General features: G+C 35.2%; 1 long non-coding RNA gene across 1 annotated transcript; it reads left to right on the forward strand.

The window, feature by feature from the left end:
- The first annotated feature begins 378 nt into the window (after nucleotides 1-378).
- LOC128079651 (uncharacterized) lies at nucleotides 379-9,101 on the forward strand. The gene is made up of 3 exons (XR_008206269.1): nucleotides 379-470; nucleotides 3,802-3,901; nucleotides 6,906-9,101. It is a non-coding gene; the product is annotated as an uncharacterized LOC128079651 (long non-coding RNA).
- The last annotated feature ends 10,829 nt before the right edge of the window (nucleotides 9,102-19,930 follow it).

Raw genomic sequence — 19,930 nt, forward strand, 5'->3', positions numbered from 1 at the left:
AGCTTCTGATCTTATTACTCGATATTATTAAAAGAGTAACTTCAGAAAAGTGGCATTGTTAGAGTATTACTATTTGTGATAAAAATCTTTAATATAATATACTAGAAAAAGACCAAGACCTGCTTCAGAACAGCCATTCTCCAAATTTTAAGTCACTGGATTGTCAACTAAAAAAAAATTCTGCAGAATATCATATTCTCTTATCTGCCCTCTTAGCTACAAATATTATGAAACAAACAAACAAAAAAACCTATTAAATACTCTTCCTGTCTTGAGCTCCAGACCACAGAGCACTGAATCTAGGGCTGCAGTTCATAAAATACTACCCATTAGTGTTTGAATTTTTTCAGGAATTGGCAATGCTGGACTTTTAAGAGGATTTTAGTCATCTCATATAGTTCTTATGAGTCCGTTTCTTGAAGAAGATCATTGTGTGAGTGAAAGAAGAAATTATTATCCTCCCATTGCCAGTAAGTGTTACTAACTAAAATGTGATGTGGTTTTAAGTTCTAAGACATGTACATTACTCTCCAAAAGCAATAAAAAATCACAAAAATAAAGCAGAGGGCGTGAAGTGAAATAATTGACATTTTTGTATAGGTGGGATAGAATTGAGGTACTTTGACCTTTGCTTAACAACTTGATTTATTAATCATTTAGCCCCTAAAAAATTATGATTCTGAAGAATTTTCATGTTGCTTTGAGGTGAAGGAATAAATTTAGACTTTGAGCCTATGAAAACTACTCAGAAATTTTCTATATATTTCCCAATAAAACCACCTAAGTGATTTGAGCCAGTTCTGAAAATGAAGCACTGATATATGTATCTTACAGACATTAAATATTATTTAGGGTCTAAGTAATGCATCAACTTATTCTTTCTCCCAGGTTCCACAAGTTGATATTCTGAGATATGTTTTCTAAGAAAGGTTTAATAGCTTACTGTAATGTCAAAATTCTTCTAAAAAGATATCAGTAATGGTACCATCTGCAAGCTGTTCCATGTGTATCCAACATAAGAAAATGGTGTGAGAGATAAGGATACTGTTATAAAGAATGGACAACTTATATCACGTGTACATTACAGATAAGGAGAAGTTACTAGACAGAAACACAAAGAATGGAAGGAAAGATTCTAATAACTGGACTCAGCTGGGCTTCTTTACTGTGGACATTTTAGAACATATGCCTTAATGGACATAATTCTTGGCTGAACTGTACGTATAACCAGACAATATGAATTCATTCTGTAGTTTGACCTTTACACTCGACATTAGCAGAAGTGTATATAAAATTTTTGCCAACAAATCAATGCTAGAACAAAATCACAGTTCTCACTTCTCTCAATGCTATTGTTAGAATCTTAACGAGCAACTGTTTGATATTACTTTTTTATAGATATCAGTATTATTTTATTATGTTATATTATGTATGAAAAGAAATTCCCTAAAAGAATTCCAGGTCTGGGGTGTATCTGGTACTTAGTTTATCTTCTTTGAAAGTCTTCTCAAGGGCTGTGCCTGATTGATAGGTTGCCGCCCATAATGAACTGAACATAAGACACATCATCATCCCTGCACACATTCTCTTCTTTCAACATGTGCTTGGTCTGGGATAGTTATTTGGCAAGAATAAAACAGATAAAATGAAAGAATGACTTGTAAAAATTTTGAAGCTCCAACTTAACGCTTTTTGTTAAAAACAATAGAAAATGACAAAAACTGTTCAAACTCACTGGAACATCAAGTAGAAGAATGAGAAGAATCACTACCAATCATTGTTGATCTGTATTAGCCATCATATGCTGATGAGGTTAATCCAATGTAAACTAATGAAACTTGCATGACAGCAAGGTTTGGGAAAAGGTTCTTAATTAAACAAATTTCAAGAAAATCTTGCAACCAGCAGTGTTATTTTTGAGCCATAAATCATAAAGACAAGCATCACGTGTTGTCCAAGAAAATTTCTCTGAAAGTAATCTGAAATAAGTAGAATTGAAAATAACTAATTATATGTATTGAAATATATATCTAAAGCTCCCCCTTCATTCCCCCGATCCAAATAAATAAAGAATAGCTAAATTTCAAGAAGTGAAAAACTGAAATTTTACAAAGAAGAATAACTAAAACTGTCTACTTGTCTGTTAAGTTTAATCAAATTGTTTTTCATATATGTCATAACTTTCACACTCTTTTTGGACACTCCTTATCTTTGGGCCGCTTTCACTTTGGCAAGCTATTTCAGGTATGGAGATTTAAGGGCAAGGTAAGGCACAGAACTGATGAGCACAACACGATTCTTTATTAGATAGAGCATGTAGGCATGAGCTGGGTCAAGTATGTTATTAAGAAAAAACTATGGCTTACCCCCAAGATATAGACTAAGATACACTCACAGATACCAGTACAGTCAGTATCTAAAGGGGGACTTCAAGAAAGAAAGGAACAGACTCTTCAGTAGGGTCTGTTGTGATAGGACAAGGGAAAATGTTTTTAAAGTTGAAGAGATGAGATAGACCAAATAGACCAGATATAAAGAAAAAGTTTTTTTACGTTAAGTATACTGAAGCACAGAAACAGGTTGTCCACAAAGGTGATGGATATCTCATCCCTTGAGACATTCAAGGTCAGGCCAGATGGAACTCTGAGCAATCTCCTCATTGCAGGGGACCTCAACTGGACAGTCCTTGAAGATCCCTTCCAGCTCAAACTGTTATGTGATACTAAAATTCTACTAGTGTCTGTAGGCCTGATCTCAATTGGTGAAGTGTAGAAGTGTTTATGTTCTGCTGTTCCTTCAGACAATTGATCTTGAAAATTGCTTATTTACCATGCTCTGACATGACTTTTTATTTCCACTCATATTTTCATGCTGGTATTTTTCTTCTGAATCATTAAGTATTAATTAATAACTCAGTGATCTCATTTATTTATTTATTTTTAATTATGGACAATTAATTATCTCATGTAACCTGTCACAGATTACAAATAACAGCTGCTACTCAGTGCTAGCTGTACCTAGATCACACAGCTGAGCCTTCTAAAAGCTTCTAGGTCACATTACTGCTTATGTAAGCCTAATGATACTTGGAAGTGGAAAATATCAGTCTACAATTGACCAAGACTCTTTGTTCACCCAAAACAGATGTATTCAATACCTGCATGTTTGATGTCCAAAATTTATATTTAGAGATGAAATCATATTCTAGCCATGCACATTAACCCCATACTGATCTCCTTCAGAAGAGGTCATGTCCTGATTTCAGAATTTATTGACATTATTGTGATTATAACCACAGCAATCACTACCTGCTGACAACATCAAACTATTCATCAGCAGTGAAATATTCCTGCTCAGCTGTCCAGATATGCTGCACAGCTGTTTAAGGAGCAATAACTCAGAATGTGTCAACTATGAGTACATTTGGTTTTTTAGCTACCGAACTTGAAACAGAGGAAAAATTTTTAGGCATTTCACTACAAAACCCTGAGTTTGTGTCACATTTCCTTACAAAAATACACTTCTATTACTAAATCAAACTTGTCTTTCCAAGGAGGACTGTGAATCTTTATAACAACCTGATGATATTAATCTACTGCTCAGTTCAATGTTTTTAAGCTTAAATAACTCTCCAGCTACAAAGATTGAAATACTTAAAGCTTGATTTTATCCCAGATGTTAACTCCTTAGCTTCAATAAAAGTTTGTACATTTTATGAAGTTCTGACATGCCAGAAAAGGGAAGCGTCTCAGTGGAATGGAGATGATAGACTTTTTTGATTCCCACTGTTTTTTCCATTAGGACTGGAATGCCTCAAAAATAAGAAGGAAAGATCTACTAACTGTCAACATCTATTTAAAGACTCCTTCTGCATGGACCATTTGTAGAACCATTATAGCAGGTTTGTCACTTATCAGAAGTACTGCCTAACATGAGTCCTTCTAGCTCAGATTTTGCTCCCTTATGGCTTCCCTTTGGATTGTTCAAAAGCACACAAACACAGTATGACTGAATTCAACAGAAAAAAAACAAAATACCTAAATGTAGAATCTGAAAAGAGGAAAGGAAAATCACATCTGATTTTTCTTTCAGTATTTCTATAAGTAAGACCCTCAAATGAAATTTTGGCTCCAAAAAACAATTTCCTCCCTTGCTGTGGATGTTCTCCATCCACATTTTAGTTTTCCTTATTTATGTCCAAATACTCCTAGTATGAAGCATTTTCCCTATTTTGTCTCCTGGAAGTGACTGAAAACCTGCTGCATTTATTTTCTATTTTTTTAAAGGTTCAGTTTCCTTAAAAACCCAACAAGTCATCCGAGGAATTGTAATTATCTCCTAAAAAAAAACCAAAAAACAAAACAACAACAACAACAACAAAAACACACACAAAAAAACCCAGAAATGTTCTTCTAACTGCACTTTTGCTTTTGATCAGAACAGTGATATCTCTGCACTACTGTTTACAGTTGTATTTATTAGCTTTGTTTATTTTTCTCTAAGTTAATTCTGATGGATATAATCATAAATTTTTCAAACACTGTGCTATTAAATGCAACTTCAATGAAGCAACAGAAAGCAGAAGAGAAGCTTGTGTAGTTTTCATCCTTTCATCCTTTCTTACAGATTTCTCTTTAAGGATCTCTGTACTTGAAATATTTGTTGTAATTGTAAAAAAAAAAAAAAAAAAAAAAAAAAAGATAAGGAAAAAGAAGTTGCTTTTTCTTGTTACTTTTTCAAAAAAATTATTTTATGTTGATAAGTCCATTAATAAGGTCATCAGGTCATCTAACTTCCTTGTATTCTGCTTAAATCATGCGTTACACTTGTTTTGCAATAAGGCAATTTTGTCATTGTTTAGTTGCAGGGGGTAGCTTTGTTGTTGTTGTTTTGTTTGTGTTTTTAAAATATTTTTATGAAGATCTGTGGATTTGTATGTCATGTAAATCTCCACTGAAAATCATTCAAAATGCTACTTTCAGTTGGAGAAGTTTTCACCCCAGTGCAAGTCTTAAATTCATCAAGATATCTCTAATAATTATGTTAAAATTTATTCAGAAGTTTAGCAGTTGTTCCCATAGACTCATACTTTGCTCTTATTCTATTTAGAATACTTTGTTAGAAAGATCTGAAAGGTTTGTTTAAATGAACATTCTGTGAGTTGTGTTAAAAGTATTAACATGATGAATGCCTCTTTCTCCCCCTTCATGACTTTTTATTTCATAAGAAAAAAAGTGTTCTATCTCCACACAGTACAGATTCATCAGATATTGATATGTCAGTTTTTTTGTTTGTTCTTGCAGAGGAAATATAAGGCTTTTAGAGAAGTTTTGACACCTCTACATCTTGTTTTCGATTTGAACCTGTAGACATAGTTTGCCACCTTGTGGCAAAAATGCTTTTCAGAACTGCAATGAATAGAACTACTGCTACAAGTCTTATCTGATTGGAATTGTCTCTAATATAGGACTGTAGGGAAGATAAGAGTCTTTAAAACATGGACTATCTTGTCTAGGAACAAAAATATATGAAAATTTTACTTTTAAAAAATGTCTCCATTTAACTAGCTGAAATATTCTGCTAACATCTGTAGCCAAGACAAAAGCATTTAAAAATTCTTCACACTAACCTTGGAAGTCATATATTTCATGCAGGCTATTGAAAACTAAGTAACTAAGGCAAAATCTTTCATGTATACAGATACAATCTTATTAAGGGAAAAGGTTTTTTTTATTTCTTAAAGACAGTGGTTATGAAGACCAAGGTATTATAAGCAGCTAATGTTTTAATTTGGTGGTGAAATCATAAATAAACATTGAAAAACTGGATTGCATCAACCAGAAAAAAAAATTACAGAATTATTTTATGTTCTTTACCATATATATTTTAAGCAAAATCAATAGCTTGGATAGAATTCCACATGTTCAACTAAAAATGTAGCAGTAAAAGTCCTTTCTATCTAACTCAGAACTACAATTAGAGTCAACATGTGCATCTAATTGTTAGGCAACAGAATCTACTTCCTTTTTCTGGGATGTTCTCTAGAAGGTTGAGCAAAAATCTGAATTGTGCTTATTGTGAACTGAAAGAAAGAGCCTCTAAATTTCAGTGTACCCAGAGAAGTGCTTTAAAAAGGAAGTGTGCATATAGGTCACTCTGAAAGAAATGTCTCGTATTCATTTCCATGGAAATTACAACAGATACAAAGAGCACAATAGTATTTTTTGAAAGAGCAACTTCTCAACTACAAAACAATATTTTTCAATGGTGACCACCGTTAGCTATGTATTTCCACCAGCAATGAACAAGAATGCATGCTTCACTCATAAAAATCTGCACTATTTGAGGTGGCCCACTGTCATTGTTACTACCCATTACCTCACTGTGCTGATGTCCATAGTTTGATCTCCATAAATGTTTAGCAACCATTCATTAATTCACTGGGTCCAATTCCTCCCGTGTGGAGGGATTTGATGACGCACACTTTTGCTTCATACTTAATTCCATGTCAGACACCATTTTGTCATATTACCCTCTGCTGCCATCTGTCACAAGGCAACAGGTGGAATATTGGTGGAAAGGTTGAACGTCTACTGCTGTACCACAAGCATCCAGCTTTGATGTTGTGGACCAACATAATAAAATAGGAGTCCTTACTTTTGGATCATCCCATGTACCTCTACATTATTTTACTTAATCATCCCATAGCATCAGTCCTGTCCCAGAGTTTTTTATCTTCCTATTGATATTTCCTTCCATCAGGGCAGTTACCTGAAATGCTTGTCTCTTAATTAACTAGTAATTAGTAAGAAAGAAAAGCTTGTCTTAATTGGATCAGACAGTTTGTAGTTTATTTCAAAGAATCAACAGGCTCAGTTAGCTTATGGAAAAGCAGGATTTCTCAGGTTTAATTGGAATCGGCAGCCTAAGGAAGTGGTGGAGTCACTGCCCCTGGAGATCTTCAAGAAACCTAGAGTTGTGACAGTGAGGGACATGGTTTATTGGGCATGGTGGTGATGGGTTGACAGTTGGACTAGATTATGTTAGTGGTCTTTTATAACGTTAACTATTCTAAAAATGAAAGTTTCAGATTGCCTTGCCTTATATTTTTTTAAAATGTAAATTCAGTTTTGTCTAGAACTCTTTTTTTTCTTCAGAAAATGTGGACCAATAGACTGCATCCAGGTAGTCTTTCACTGTGTGTGTGTTTTATTGCTTTTGCACCGAGGTTCTCAGGCATGAAGTAGCTGTGAAAGAAAAATTCATGTGACTGAGGTTGATTTTAATTGCCAATAGGTTCTTACTGTCCTAATAGATTAGTCACCTAACACCAGCTACAGAAGAGAATAACCAACTCTTTTGTATACAGCTATTCACACAAAAAGAAGAGCAATACTTTAAGGAAAATATTTTTCTCATTTGCAAATGCTGTGTTTTCCATCAAGTTTTTACTTTTAAACTGTAGAAGAGATTTTATAAACTACCAAAAAAAAAAAAAAACAAAAAAAAAACAAACAAAAAAAAAAAAAAACAACCAAAAAACCCAGCAATTAATGTAATTACTCTGATGTGGAAGAGTTCTGGAATGAATTGCCAAGTCCTACTGTGGCATCTAAGTCCATTTTCAGATATAAAACGTGGCTCTCACGATGACTTTTTCTCCATGTAGTAAGGAAAGTTTCTCTGTCTGTTGGAATTGAATAATGAATTCAGACCACACGGTTATTGCTCAGAGAGATATATCTTACAGTCTTACTCCTATGAATGGGTCTTTCCTGTCTCCTCACCCTTTCTGTCTGAAGATATATATCATTTACATGGCTTATTTTTTACTTGTAGATTGAAACTATATTAACATATTATCCTGTTCAATCTTGCTTTATAGGATGACGTTGCTATGCCAAGACTTATTCGTGGTTTTCCTGCTTTAGAATGCATATGCAAGCCCCCCTTTACACTTTGAGAAACAATTAATGCAATCCAAAATGAGAGGAAACTAGATGGTTTTATTCAGACTAATCTCCCCTTATCTATATGCTGGATCATATGCTGGACTTATTTTACCTGATAAAATTAAAGAAACCTTAAGATTTTTTTTCACTTGCTGCAGCCATTTTGAAAATCAGGCATAAGAAAAGCAAGTGGTTAACCCATCATTTGTCATTTTGCTATGTTCAAACTGTAAGAAGAATTCTATTTTTTTAACACTGGTAATATTGAAAATCAATTCAGAGTGGATTGATTCCTTTCCTCCCTTTGATTCCAGAAATCTTTTTGTTCCTTAGTGTCCCTTGTGGTTGGCTGTCATGCAGAGGACAGAAAATTTGATTTTTATCATATGGAATGCTTCAGGCTTAGGAGCTTCCTGATGTATGAATTAAATGAACTTAGTCCATCAGCAGATCAGTCAGTCATACACTGATGCACGCTATTATTCTTAAACATATCCTTCTTAAACATGTAACAGTAGCCATGTACCTAGGAGCACAAAATAATAACTTACTTTTCAGATCTTAGCATCCAAAAAAAGTCAGCATAACATACAGAAGATAAATATTCTAGTATCTGCAATGACTGCCAACCTGTGCTTTTAAACAAATCAATTGTAGAACAAACTCAAGTTTTTTTTTTATTTTTGGGAGATAAAAGCTACAATTTCATGTAAACTTGACTTCCAATGCTTTGAAGAAAAATAGAGAAACACCACTAAACATTACGAGCTTTCAGTAAAATTATGGGTGCCATCTAAGTTAGAAGTGCAGTAACTGATTGTATTTTTTTTTCTCCCTAAGTTACTAGCCTTTAAACTAATATAAAAGATGCTCAGCTTTTGTACGGATAAATTAGTCATCAGAAATAGCTGCCTAATTAGGAAGAAGTGTTCCTAGCAGCTGAAGTATGAACAGCTGCAGATAATGTTACTGTGTACTTCAGGTGGTTTAACCAATTTATTCTTCCCTTCATGCTTTAGCACAGTATAGAAAATACTTTGAGGAGAATAACAGATAATGTAGATAAATACTGTATAAATTTTTATCATTCAAAAGTTTTGTCTCTAAGCAAATTATCTTTGAAATCTCTAAACAATACTATGTTAATGAATTCAATTATTTGATTGCCAAACAAAATTAACAACAAGTATTCCAGACCATATAAAATCTTCAAAAAAATATATGGTATTAACAGTTGTAAGAGTTTGCATACATAACTGAAGTTTTTTCAAAATCTTTTTAACTAAAACACATTCTCACTTTTCTAAGATTCAGTAGAGTCAATGAATGCCAATGGAGTGGGGTAGATGTTAAATTACTTCAGGAGGCAGCCCAAAGACTAATTTAAACTGTTTTTTTTTAATTAAGGGAAAAAAGAAAAACATCATTCTTTCACCAAGCATTGACTGAGACTTTCATCTAAAGGTTTAGACTCAAATCTTCTATTAATTTTGTTAAACACCCCTTGTCTGCATTCCAGAAATTCCTACGAATTTTTGCCTTAAGCTAAATGACAAGTATTTGAAAATGTTAACTTCAATTTCGTGAAGATTTTTTTTCTTGGTAACTTTAAAGCCAAAATTCTGATTACTTTTAAGCATAAAATGTAGACTGGGATCTAGATAAATACACATTGGTGGCCATTTTATCTCTATAACAAATCAAACCCCAAATCTCAGGCATAAGCACTTTTAGGGAGTTCAGATTCATGTCTGAATCCAAATGCTGTGGCTTACACTCACTTCAACAGGTACAGAAGTGCTAATAGGAAATTAGAGGTTTCATCTCATGCTGTTTGGAGGGAGCCTTTGAGTGATGTGTCATCATCTCTTTCTATATTGGGGAATAACAGATGTTAAAAATCACCCAACAAGTATATTAAGGCATTTCATGTTTTGTGGGTTTCCTTATTACAGAATTTTTCAAGAATGCTTGGAATGAAATCAATAGTCTCATGTATGTAAATAAAATTGCTGTATTTGACATCTGTGTGTGAGGGTCTTGACTTGAGCAGCAAACCTCATGAAACTTCTGCCGTTAGTGTGCCCATCCACGTGTTTTCCTAATTTTGCTCTTCCATTCTCTTCCCAATGAAAATGATACTTTATTAAAAGAATTCAGCAAGGGAGTAGAAGTATCAAAAATAAATAAGTTCCTATATCTTTTGTGAAAATGGACAAGCAAGGGAACAAACCTACATGTTACGTCTCTTGGAGGAAAAAAGACAATGTCCGTGTTCATGCCTCTCCCCCACAGGAAGAGGTTTTAAGCAGATCCCAGACAAAGGGAAACTTTCAAAAGTTTTGAAAGTCAGTAAAGCATGAAGCAGAAATATATGGAGAGCAAGTTTTCCGTATTTCCTGTGGTTGTAGAACTCCTCATTTAAGTAATTAGTCTTCATGACAATATACAAATAGCTTATATAAAAAGAATGCTTCTGCTATGGTCATTTTTTATGAGAGAGCAGATGAAACAACAGTTGGGCAAGAGATTTCCCTTTATAAATTAGCCTAACAACTGCAGGGTCAATTACATCTTATCCTCCCATACAGCTGTCTGTTCCTAGCTGTGTTCTTGTTGCCTGGAAGGTATAAGAGTATGTGTTAGGTACACTGTTTTAATTAGCATTCTTGCATGAACTTATATGTAATTAATGTTAGATTTAGTGCACAATGAATCAGCTTGAAAACTGTTAGAAGGAAGGCAGCTGGATGAGATTTTTGTTTTGATCTCTTATATACCTTGAATCTACCAGGAAACTGTCTGACTTCCTTCTGATGGACACTGCCTTGTGTCTTAAGCACAGCTCATTGCTTTTCAGTCTCATTTCCTAAAAGAAGTCCTTGCTGAGCAATACATGTCGTTGGTCCTGACATGGAAAAACAATTATGATTATTTCTAGAATTTCTGAAACACGTTCTGTGAGTGATATACTTTCTCAGAAATGCCTGAGCAATACTTGGGCTTTTCAACCCTGCAATGATTCTACAATATCTCATAGTTTGCCCTAGAGTCATACAAGATGTCCTTGCTGAAAGATTTTTTGTGATGCTATGTCACTCTGCAATATTGTCTTTTCACAGTGAAAACTTGAAGTCTGCATAAGCTGATTGAAAAGTAATAAATTGATCTTTTTTCTCAATGTATCACTAAATAGCATCTCTGAGACGTGGGTTGCAGTTAACTGTCTACAGAGACATTTTCACATGGATAAACTGTGGAAAATTTATAAATAAAAGCAACCAAAGCACTATCATGCAACTTGTTTGCAGTGTAGGTTACTGGAGAGTTAATTTGCCAGTGAGTCTGTCTATTAAGACAAGTCCTAAATATTTATTCTGGAAGAAAAAGCAATAAAAATAATCTAGGGGAAGAAAAATAAATGAAAATCTTTTTTCCCACAGTGTATTTCTAATGGTGAGTTTCATCCTAGAATATTTACATTAGTAATCCACATTGAATAAAACATTAGCACATTTCATCATAATAACAATTTCCTGAAAGAGTACCTCAACACATCTTCAAATCTAGAAAAAGAAAAAGAAAAAGAAAAGAAAAAGAAAAAGAAAAAGAAAAAGAAAAAGAAAAAGAAAAAGAAAAACGGAAGGGAAGGGAAGGGAAGAGGAGGGGAGGGGAGGGGAGGGGAGGGGAGGGGAGGGGAGGGGAGGGGAGGGGAGGGAAGGGAAGGGAAGGGAAGGGAAGGGAAGGGAAGGGAAGGGAAGGGAAGGGAAGGGAAGGGAAGGGAAGGGAAGGGAAGGGAAGGGAAGGGAAGGGAAGGGAAGGGAAGGGAAGGGAAGGGAAGGGAAGGGAAGGGAAGGGAAGGGAAGGGAAGGGAAGGGAAGGGAAGGGAAGGGAAGGGAAGGGAAGGGAAGGGAAGGGAAGGGAAGGGAAGGGAAGGGAAGGGAAGGGAAGAAGAAAAGGAAGAAAAGGAAGAAAAGGAAGAAAAGAAGAAGAAAAGAAAAGAAAAGAAAAGAAAAGAAAAGAAAAGAAAAGAAAAGAAAAGAAAAGAAAAGAAAAGAAAAGAAAAGAAAAGAAAAGAAAAGAAAAGAAAAGAAAAGAAAAGAAAAGAAAAGAAAAGAAAGCAAAAAGGCTTTCTCCTTTAATGTTTCCTTCCTATCTTCTAACAGAAGACAGTGCTTTCATCTGAGCAATGGGAACTATTTTAAAGAACATTAACGGGATTTTTCTGAAAGCATGTATTATTATCCCACTACTGGTGCTTTTAGTCTCATTATCAACAAGACAAATCATTTTTATTTAACTCTATTTATACATGTGGTTGACCAAGAGAAAATGTTTTTTAAAAGACTCAATGAGGTGTTACTTAAATGTGGTTTTCAGCTTTAAGTGATTTATTATCTATAAATTGAAAGATTCAATTCCAGAAGGCTGTGGGACGCTGCACTCTTTCTTCTCAGTACAAGCTGTGTTTTAGCTAAGATTACAGCAGGTGAAAGTTCTAATATCTGTTCACCAGGCCTTATAAAATACTAGTATCTAGGATCCATTTGGTTCTCATTAGATCCAAGACTGAAGGAACAAAAACTTTTGAAGGAAGGAAATCTCCCTTCCCCAAGTAACACACCACACCACACTCCCACAGATATATCTTATAGGCAAGTACTTTCTTTCCTCAAAATATGAATAGTAGGCACAGAAACCAAACTTCACGGACCTACCACTGTTCTAAAATCCCCTGATGTTTTAATCTCATGGTGCATTACTAATTAATGATGTGTCTTATTCTTCTTTTGCCTTCCAGTGTTTTTCCTTCCACTATATTTTATAGCTCTGAATTTGTGTGGTTTCTGCTTCCTCTTTTTTCTCCATTATGTCTCCAACTATTCCTTGAAGCAGTGCTATGGCTCTCTGGCTTATTAAACTAAAGAATTATTTTCTCTAGTTTGGGAAATCACTTCAGAGGAGGCGGAGAGAGTAAATACTCTCACATTTATGACTCCTGCTTTCATTTGCTTGCTGTTTTATGTAAATGAATGTATTCAGAAATTCTTCTGCTCAGAAATTCATCATAATTCAGACCTAGGAGATTCTGTCACAATCTTCTCAATATAGCAGGCATCAGAGAGCTGACTCAGAACTTCACTATTTTCCCCCTCCAAAATACAATTTTCCATTTCTTTCTCCAGGCCTTTATATGTTTTTCTGTGACCAGAGATGTTGTCTGAGTGTGAAAGGAAAAGGAAACTGTCAGCAACTCAGGCTAGGTGAATAATTGGCAGCAAAACATTATGCTTCTCAAGTCCAGAACTTCTTTTTGCCATTATACATGAGAAGTGTAGACTTTCTGTCACCTCAATTTGTGTCTGGAATGGCAGCCTTAGGAAGGCCTTAAGGTTGAGCAGCTACTGAGATTTTTTTAATTTATCAGATAATTAACTAAGAAGGAGCCGTGGGAGTTGACGAAGAAATTGTACTGAGTATGTATCTGCATGTTCAGGTGCCAAACTCAGTTCAGTCCATCCTGCTGGTTCTTAATAAACTTTGAAGCATCTTTAAAAATTTCTTGAAGACTGACATAAGAGAGTTATTGCAATGTTCTGGAATGTATTCATCAGATTAACATCAAGGACAGAACACAGGAATATCTTTCTTTGATTATTAACTCAGTAATTTTTCAGTGGGCCTATAATATGTAAAAAGGGGGAGCAAATTTGTTTGCTAGAATGCCAAGTCATTGCAATGATTCATCCTACATAATCACTATTTTAATTGCTGTAGTTTTCCAGAGTAGATGTATCTCAGAAATATCTCAGACGGTTTTAGTTACAAGTACCCAAGCACAATTATAGTGAAAGTCGTGTAAAAGCACAGTTAACAGTAGACCATGAGATGTAGATCAGTCCAGTATAAAAATAAATTCAAGCCATCACATTTATATCCTACCATCAAAAAGATAGGTAGCAGCTGTTGAAAAACGTTAATATACATCTCAGGGATATCAAGGGTGGTTTCCTTCCATCAAAAAACACATGAGCATTTCTGTGGTTGTTTGACTTATCCATTTTAATGACCTAATATGGTTTTCTGCTTCTTATGGTGCCTTGGCTGTAGAGATTTGAGAGATGAGACAATCTCCCATGCTGCAGAAACAGCTGCAGCTGTGCCACATAAGTATTTTCAATCTTACCAGGTTACAGAAATCTGTCTACCTAAACTATTTGATCAGTATAATCCTTCATCTAGAAGTTGGAATCTTTTGAGTTAAATAATAGTTTTCCACGTCTTGTTTTATCCTCTATTGGTTTATGTTTCATTCCTTAAACAGTGACAAGTGTAGCTGACAGGCTGAGGGAGCTGGGCTTGTTCAGCCTGGAGAAAAGAAGGCTGCAGAACGACCTCATTGCAGCCTTCCAGTACCTAAAGGGAGCCTACAAACAGGAGGGGAATCAACTCTTTGAAAGGGTAGATAAGAGCAGGACAAGGGGAAATGGTTTAAAGTTGAAGGAGGGAAGATTTAGGCTGGATGTCGGGGGGAAGTGAGAGTGGTGAGGTTCTGGAACAGGCTGCCAAAGAGGTTGTGGATGCCCTGACCCTAGAGGTGTTCAAGGCCAGGTTGGATGGGGCCTGGGCAGCCTGCTCTGGTATTAAATGGGGAGGTTGGCAGCACTGCCTGCAGTAGGGATGTTGGAGGTTCATAGTCCTTGAAGTCCCTTCCAACCCGGACCATTCTATGATTCTATGATTCTATGATTCTATGTATTTAAATAGAATAGAAAGTGCAGGATCCTGTCATACAACCCACTCCATGTAGCTTAAGGGAGCTTTGGGGCTATTCATTGTTTATGGGATAAGATGATTGACTCATAGTCACTTTTTAGTACATGCTTGATTGACCCTCATTTGTTGGACCAGGTGTCTACCATTAGCTCTTTCAGCACTCAGCTTGAGAAAGATTTGTGGTGGCTATCTGAGCCAGGCCTGAGTTGTAACCAGCATTGTGCTCATTATCTGCCTTAGTAAGGCCTTGTGTTTAACAGCCAGGCTGAAGGAGGAAGCGGAGGGGTGGGTAAAGCACACTGTCACAGTGTGGCAAATCTTTACCCTGACAGCCCAGGCACAATCATATCTGTGAGTCTAACATATTTTCAGTGCTCTGTTGATACTTTTCCTACATGGAGCTCTCCCACATGTGTTTCTGTCTGTACAATATTGAACACCATCAGTCACTGAATATACATTTATTGCTATATATGGTGTAAGTAGCATTTTATTGAGGTTATTTGAGGTTTATTGAGGTTAAACTGTCTGGAAAAGGCATGTCTTAACGACATGCCTATTATTATTACGATTATCATCATCATTTATTTTCTCCCTGTAAAATCACAAAAACCTTATCATGGTTATCAGTCAGAAGCTCAAGCGAAGGATAGAACCTAGACATCTGTCATGAAGGAGTGAATGGTACTGATGGACTCTTGAATAAATAACAAAGGCTCTTGTAATCCCTAGCTAATCTGTGAGTTCCACATGTTCAGTTCTGATCTGGTTTCAGTCTCTGAAGTCTTAGCAAGCACATTACTTGTTCTGAGGACTTTTTATCAGATCTGTGATGATTTTTTCTAAGAGATCAACTGAATCAAGAGATCCAGACCTTTTTGCAGATGTACTCCTCCAAATATTGCTGTAAATCTTCCATACGACTTCCTTTCCAAAACTTTCCATATCTGCCTGGTGAATGGCATAAGACTTTAAAAACTGGAAAATAAATTTACTTCTTAATTAGGTTATTGTATATTTATGGTATCAAGGTATGTAACTGCTACATCTCGTTTCTGCGGACCACAGTGATAGCAAAAAAAACCTATTTAATACTTTGCTCAGAAAGCTAATTCAATAAATATTTTCCAAACTGGCTACAGACAGGAGCAGCAAGAACATCACTGATGTCAGACTGTAGACCAGAGAGTAGAGTGAAAGCTAGCAAGAACACAGGGAGAGTCAGCACCGTGGCTGGGTTGTTTCTTCCTGAGCAAGATAAGGCCAAAGCCAAAAAGAGATTCATGCTGACGTACAGAGGCATTTTTTTTCCCATGAGAGTGACAGATTCCAAAAATTATTTTTTTGTTTTTTGTTTTTTGAATGGAGATAAAATTCCAAATGTTCACAGTGCAGTAAATACCAATGAAATTAAATAAGGTTATTTTTGAGAGCTCGGAATGTGTTGCTTAACCGTACTATAGTGCTTTGTTTTGTTTCTGAACTTTAGGACAGAGTAAAATATCATTAACAAAGTTTTGGACCAAATAGTTGAAGTTTTAGAGGGGACAAGAAGGATTTCTTGCTTCACAGTATTAAAATACTTTCAGTTACAATTACTTTTTATAAGATATCCAGTTCTATGCTAACTAAATAACATTTTTTACAGTCACAGACAAAGGATTCTTGTTATGCTCTATCCAGAGATACAAAAAAAAATGTGAAGATCTTTACCAGTTCCGAAAAATCCTTCATTAGATCCAAAGCCCTGTTTATTACTGTAATACTCAGACACATGCAAACTCTTGCAATACTTTATGCTATAAATAACTTTTTAAAATGTGATCCTAAAGACGGAATATTGTGAAGGAAATAAATTCATAGCTGCATATGTTTTTAGAAGTGCACATTTTTGAGACACTGAAGCCATACTTTCTGTGAGGTCGGATATGGTATCATATATGATTCAAGGAACAGCCAAGAACTTTACACAAGAGATACTTGTGCAATCATTTAAAGTTCTTTTCTGGTCTTTCAAGCCAAAGTATTTGTACATTTTTTTTTTCCTCAGCCTTCCCTTTTATTTAGAACATCATGTTTTGTCTCCATGAGCCAATTCTAAAATCTGACAGATGCTGAAGTACAAAAATTAAGAAAGCCACTTGTAGATATACTTAACAGAATCACAGAATCACAGAATGGCCAGGGTTGGAAGGGACCTCAAGGATCGTGAATCTCCAACCCCCCTGCCACATGCAGGGCCACCAACCTCCACATTTAATACCAGACCAGGCTGCCCAGGGCCCCATCCAACCTGGCCTTGAACACCTCCAGGGACGGGGCATCCACGACCTCTCTGGGCAGCCTGTTCCAGTACCTCACCACTCTCTGGGTAAACATATGTCCCTGAAGAGCAGTGAGATGTGTGAATGTGAATGTCTATCTGGTTCATGCTGCCTTGGTCATTTTGTTTGAGGATAGTTTGTATTTTTCTGGAATGCATTGCAGGAATTAGAAATCTGAATCAACTCTGAAGTGTAAGTTCTGAGATGAACTAAAAGTCCTTGGCTTAGTGTAAGCACAACTCAGCAAAAATAAAACATCAGTGTGTTATCAACATTATATATTTGTTTCACGAGGCTCTTTAACAAACAGCTCAAAAATCTGAACGCGAGGCTGGCAATAAGAAAACTGTACTGCTTCCTCTGTGCTTACATTCAAATTATTTTTATAATTAGACTATTTTTCTAGCGATGATTTCCAAACAATATCGTAGATCCATGCTTACTTTTTCTTTTTTACTATCTTTGAGTCTCATTTTATAACACATTTAGTTAGACACTGGCACATTTTCATCCTAGACCTTAAAGGTGACACTGTACCATGGCTGCTACTAGGAATAAAATTAACTGTCCCAGGTGGAAGACACAAAGATGTTAAGAAACACAAATGTCCTTTCAATCAGGAATAGTCAACACAGAGACATATGCAACATCCTGATGAACTGTGTGATGGGCTTAATAAAATTTATGGATATTTGCATTTATCAATGAAACATTATTTGCTTAATAGGTGATATGGAAATTTTAAGTTTCACAATAATAATGATTTTTTAAAAAAATTATTTCTACCACTGTATTTTTTAGCACTATGATTTTGAAGGAGGCAGCTAACAAGACAGACAGCAGTGGGCAATACTATGAACATCCTAATTTTATATACATTACAGTACTTTCACAAATCCTTTTAATGCTGAGTGTATGATCTTTCTCCCCCTCCCTCCTTTCCTTTTTCTTTTCATAGGAAAATGAAGAAAAAATAAATGAAAAAGAAAAAAAATATGTTTGAAGTAGAAGTTTGAATTAGAGACTGATGACAGATTCAGAACATAAAAACCTTTTATGCAGAGGTTAAATATTAAAGTTAGAAAAATTCATCTCAAGACTGAATTGCGTATTGATGATCACTTGTCACCCTATTAGTTCTGGTTATTTTTGGCACAAAGTCAAACTGAACAGATTGTCTGCTTTACTGCAGGAATGCAGTCTTGCTACCATCTAGTGGCTAAAATAAATCTATGCTGAATATTCAGGTGATAGAGGCTGCAAGAAGTGCCCATATCTGAGTAGAAAAGTATGACTTCTTAATTATGGTGTATAACATAAAAGGAAAACTCTATCTTAGACCTCTACAGATTTCTAAAGAAAAGCCTGTGTGTCATTTTACATTGACACTTTCTAACTTATCTTCAAAGACAGACATAGTGGCTTACTCTGATATGAGTAATGAGAATCAATATATAATGGGCAATAACAAAAAACAAACAACAACAACAACAAAACCCTTATATTGGATGTTGGACATGAAGATAGATATTGTCCAAAGATGCTTTATTTAATCCAGAGTTTAACAGGTGGATAAGAGTAGTTAAATAAAAATAGAGGAAATCATTCAGGACGTGATAACACAACAGCCAGCCATAAAATAGCTGTATATAGCTTGTATAAAATAACACTGTAAATAGCTTGATCACAGTTCATAGCTCTCTTCACTCTTGTTGCTTCTACATAGTCAAATACATTGTCCTTTCCATGAGAAAATACACTTGTTTCTTATTCCTAGGTAGGTGATGTCTTTTCTTGTGGATTTTTACTAAAAGTTACAGCAGTGGTTCAGCCATCCAGTGACATGTCTACAAATATAGAATAAAAATTGAATTCAGGAATGCTGAATGATTTGGAAGTTCTGGTAACTCTGATAGGAGTCCTGTTATTATGAACCTTTTTTTTTTTTTTTTTTTAATTGTTTCGTTCTCTGAGTTAATCTATGCATATTGAAAACAAGGCATAGTATTATTTTTGAGACATCTCTGGAACATGGAAAATATTAACTTATTAATTTGACGTAATGCAAAATAGTCTGTTTGCAGTATCTCAAGGTCATGCTCGGGATCAGCACCTCACTGCAGCTTTCCATATGTTATTAGTGAGGGACTAGAAACTTTCCTAAGCGAGTTTTCTAAGCAAGCCAAAATAAACCTGGCAATAACTAAAATTATTTGTTTTTATCAGCAGGGAAATCAGGGCACATAATATTTCACAAGAATTCTGATTCGGTTCAGCATAGAGAACAATATTGGCGATTTCCACAGCCTTGTCCTCACCACAGGCTCATACAGTAATCCATAGTTTATTTCAAAATTGCTTTCTTGTGTTAGTAAAGTCTTTTAGGTTAAAGCCTTATTTTTTCATTGCCAAAATATTTATTTCAAAGGTATTTCTATGATCTCTTTGGATTCCTGAATATTAAAAGTGTTAATTTATTTTCTTACATGTTCCATACAGTGAAACCTTTGCTTCTTTTCTTAGTCTTAGGAAAAAGTCTGTCCTAAAGGTAATATCTATCTGGAAGTAAATACTGTAAGTAAAAGAAAAGGTAAATTAAGAAATACCACCAGAATAGGTGAAGGAGAAGTAAATGCAAACCAAAACCAGACATAGAATGAAGAGTGCTCTTGAAAAGTTTGGAAATTAAAATCTTTTCCTTGCCAAGTTTTAAATGTTTGACCTTTTGCAAGTGTTGCTTTCAGCTCATAAGAGCTGAACAGACTAGAAATTTCAATTAAGATGTGAACATGAAAGTAGGAACCAACACATCTGTAGCTTTTGGCAAGCTAAAATGTACAACCTGCATATGTTCAGTCTCCCTCTTCTATTGCTGAG

This window comes from Tympanuchus pallidicinctus, unplaced genomic scaffold (assembly GCF_026119805.1).
Source record: "Tympanuchus pallidicinctus isolate F22 unplaced genomic scaffold, pur_lepc_1.0 scaffold19, whole genome shotgun sequence".
In the NCBI taxonomy this organism is placed as follows: domain Eukaryota; kingdom Metazoa; phylum Chordata; class Aves; order Galliformes; family Phasianidae; genus Tympanuchus; species Tympanuchus pallidicinctus.